Source organism: Aplysia californica, unplaced genomic scaffold, assembly GCF_000002075.1.
Source record: "Aplysia californica isolate F4 #8 unplaced genomic scaffold, AplCal3.0 scaffold00633, whole genome shotgun sequence".
Lineage (NCBI taxonomy): Eukaryota > Metazoa > Mollusca > Gastropoda > Aplysiida > Aplysiidae > Aplysia > Aplysia californica.
The window spans coordinates 380,370-383,656 of NW_004797903.1; the positions used below are offsets into that span (position 1 = coordinate 380,370).

Sequence of the window (3,287 nt, forward strand, 5' to 3'; positions counted from 1 at the left end):
TTGATAGGAAAGTAGGAGGAGAGGTAAGGACGATAGATGTTTGATAGCAAAGTAGGAGGAGAGAAGGACGATAGATGTTTGATAGGAAAGTAGGAGGAGAGGTAAGGACGATAGATGTTTGATAGCAAAGTAGGAGGAGAGAAGGACGATAGATGTTTGATAGGAAAGTAGGAGGAGAGGTAAGGACGATAGATGTTTGATAGGAAAGTAGGAGGGGAGATAAGGACGATAGATGTTTGATAGGAAAGTAGGAGGACAGATAAGGACGATAGATGTTTGATAAGATTAAAGAAGGAGGACAGATAAGGACGATAGATGTTTGATAGGAAAGAAGGAGAAGAGATCAGGACGATAGATATTTGATAGGAAATAAGGAGAAGAGATCAGGTCGATAGATATTTGATAGGAAAGAAGAAGAGATCAGGACGATAGATGTTTGACAGGAAAGAAGGAGGAGAGATAAGGACGATAGATGTTTGACAGGAAAGAAGGAGGAAAGATCAGGACGATAGATGTTTGATAGGAAAGTAGGAGGACAGATAAGGACGATAGATGTTTGATAAGATTAAAGAAGGAGGACAGATAAGGACGATAGATGTTTGATAGGAAAGAAGGAGAAGAGATCAGGACGATAGATATTTGATAGGAAATAAGGAGAAGAGATCAGGTCGATAGATATTTGATAGGAAAGAAGAAGAGATCAGGACGATAGATGTTTGACAGGAAAGAAGGAGGAGAGATAAGGACGATAGATGTTTGACAGGAAAGAAGGAGGAGAGATCAGGACGATAGATGTTTGATAGGAAAGTAGGAGGACAGATAAGGACGATAGATGTTTGATAGGAAAGAAGGAGCAAACCACACCAGAGCACCTGCCAACCACCCACAGGCCATTTATGCTGACAGATCTCTGTAGTCAAGTTTACATGGGAAAGTTGTTGCTTTTGTTGTTGTTTGTTGTTGTTGGTTTCGTTTTGTCTTGTTTTGCTTTACAATGACTCCCCAACATGACATTCAATGAAACAATTTGGCACCAGTTTGTTTAGATATAGTTTCAGTGAGAGTTTTACGGCACTTGCAGCACACATTATAATTATAGGCCATTAATTGACAAAGATTAGGAGTGTTGCTAGAGTGTATCATACAAAGAAAGGAAGAGGATAAATAAGTACAATAGATAATTCGTCGAGGAAGGAGCAATCAGCAAATCACACCAAAGCACCCGCCAGCCACCCACTGGCACCTATTCATACTTGCACAAACTCACCCACCTCACACAGAACACAATTAATCACACCAGTTTATATTTATAATAAGTCACAAAATCACTTAGATAACAACCTGGCACTAGTTACTAGTTTATTTTATATCCACGATAATTGCAACTCAACAAAATCACATTACTGAAGACAAAAATTACGCCCAAACATACATTGACAATAATTCACCAAAGCCACACCAGTTCAAAGATCTATACACATTGATAGACTAGATATTATCTGGGGGCTCTCGTGGCCTAGGGGTTAAGGTGTTGGCCTCTCAATCAAAGGTCCCGGGTTCGAATCCGGGTAGTGACCAAAAAAATTTTCTTCTCTAAATTTGTCTCCTTTCACCTCCTTTTCTGCTCTCTAGTAATATTCTGTCGTCTGCTTTCGTCTCCTCTTTCTGCCCCCATCTCCTTTGCACCCCTCCTCTGGGCTCCTGATTCTTTCTACAGCCTTTCTACTGCTACTCCCTGTCTTTCAGCCACACCCCTGATCTTCTGGTAGGAAAAGATCTACACCTAGCCTTCTCGGACAAGGGCGAAAAATCTCGGAGGGCCCATGTGCAAGCTGCGCACGTTTAAGATCCCTTGGGTGTCTAAAATCGATAAGAGTAGGCTTCGGCCGCCACCCGGGCAAAATTTAAAATTTCCTACCAACTGAAAAAGTTTAATGTGTCCCGCGCGCTCAGCGCCGAAAAACACTTACAAAAACAAACAAAAAAAGATATTATCTGCATTGACAATGATTCACCGAAAGCACACGACAGAAGACAAAATCACACCGATACGTACATGTACATTGACACTAATCCTCCAAAATCAGTTGACAGATTCCCAAAGCGCGCGAGCACACACACACACACCAGCAGGTTCCCAACACAGCATTGTCAATTAAAGTGTTGACTGACGCAACAAGCCCAGATCTACCGAGGTACTCCGCACAGACTAGAGGCGCCTACGATGACCGATGAACCCCATGATTAGGCCTATACCATACTGCAGTGAACAGTGAACCACTGAACTGAATAGACCTCGCTGTCTCGCTCTTGCCTAGGCCTATTCAGATGGGTTTTTTTCGCATCGAAGGTCATGGCTGTTCCACCGGCGTGCGAGCGCGCGCGCGCGCGCGCGCGAACACACACACACACACACACGCGCGCGCGCGCGCGCGCAATCAGCCTATAACGTCACAAGAGGGTGTTTGTTTTCTCTGCCACCGTCACTCTTTTCTCTTCCTCTTCATGTCATACCTCTTTCTGGCCCTCACTCGTTCTTCTCTCACTCACGGCGTCATTCCCAGAGTGACTCTAGTCTAAAAGTGCAACGACCGAGCTCGCACACATTTTTTAGACTGGCTTAAAATAGCTGTGGGCGGTTGGTTGGTGCTCTGGTGTGGTTTGCTACTTCTTTTCTATCAAACATCTATCGTCCTTAGGCTACCTCTCGTCCTTTTTTTTTGTGTATGTTACTCTGTTGTAACACCTCTTATCTTCGGAACTTGTATGACTTATTGTGTAAAACACCTACTAAAACTTTGTAAATTAAGAATAGCTATGGAGGTTTTGTTGAATTATTATCTATAGGGGCAGTAGATCTAGTGAGTGCGTATGTGGCACTGTTGCGTGTTTCGAGTCTGAGAAGAATCCGAGAAGATAAAAATAGAATTGTTAGGTGAAAGCAAAGATCGAGTGGTTGTAGAGAATCTGGGATGAAAGCTCATATTGGGGATGTCGGGCCGGCCGGTGGGGTGTTTGTGCGCGCGTGCGTCTGTGTGAGTGCGCGTGTGTGTGCGTGTTAGAGCGGGCAGAGACAAGGTCACAAGGCGCGTATTGGGTGGCCTGTCTTATAATGGCGCTCACGACCTATAGCACTAATGGCAGGGGGCGCGTGTGTGTTTGGGAGAGAGGGGGGTGGGAGAAAGAGAGACAGAGAGAGAGAGAGAGAGAAAATGTGTCTGCGTTTGGAGAGGGGACTGGAGCGAGAGAAAAAACGTGACAGATAGATAAAGAGTGCGCATGTGTTT

The 3,287-nt window shown here is 44.2% G+C and overlaps 1 protein-coding gene across 1 annotated transcript in view; it reads right to left on the bottom strand.

Annotated features, from left to right (window-relative positions):
* LOC101849239 (monocarboxylate transporter 3) overlaps window positions 1-2,304 on the bottom strand; it is a gene marked incomplete in the record, with an annotated part of 18,380 nt that extends 16,076 nt beyond the window's left edge. Inside the window, 1 exon segment of the mRNA XM_005107811.3 lies at window positions 2,057-2,304.
* Between the last annotated feature and the right edge of the window lie 983 nt (window positions 2,305-3,287).